Consider the following 663-nt stretch of genomic DNA (forward strand, 5'->3'; position numbering starts at 1 on the left):
ATAATTACCTAAGCCAGTGGTTCTCAACCTTCTGGTCCTTTAAATACAGTTCCTCATGTTCTGACCCAACCATAAAATTATTTTCCTTGCTACTTCATAACTGTAATGTTGCTACTGTTATGAATCGTAATGTAAATATCTGATATGCAGGATGGTCTTAGGCGACCCCTGTGAAAGGGTCGTTCGACCGCCAAAGGGTCGCAACCCACAGGTTGAGAACCGCTGATCTAAGCATATATACATACTTGTTTTTGTTATACAAAGTCAGATTAAACATTCCCAGTAGATTCATACTTAAAGTGTAAAAAAGTCACTGTCTAGATTTATATTGCATTACATTTTGTTTCTATTTGAAAGTTTCAAAGATTATATATATATATATATATATATATATATATATTCAGGTATATATATGCATCCCGACCTGCCTTTTGCAAACTAAAGAATCCCTTCCCCAATTTATGTTTTAAGCAGATGATCTGTCAAGAGAAGGAACTTAGACATCTACATAGCAAAATAATTTGGAATTTTCACTTGAATAAGAAAAGCCTTTATATGTATACTAGAGGCCCGGTGCATGAAATTCGTGAGGGCGGGTGGGAAGGGTTGGTTTCCTCAGCCCAGCCTGCACCCTCTCTAATCTGGGACCCCTCGGGGGATGTC

Source organism: Myotis brandtii, unplaced genomic scaffold (assembly GCF_000412655.1).
Source record: "Myotis brandtii unplaced genomic scaffold, ASM41265v1 scaffold546, whole genome shotgun sequence".
NCBI lineage: Eukaryota > Metazoa > Chordata > Mammalia > Chiroptera > Vespertilionidae > Myotis > Myotis brandtii.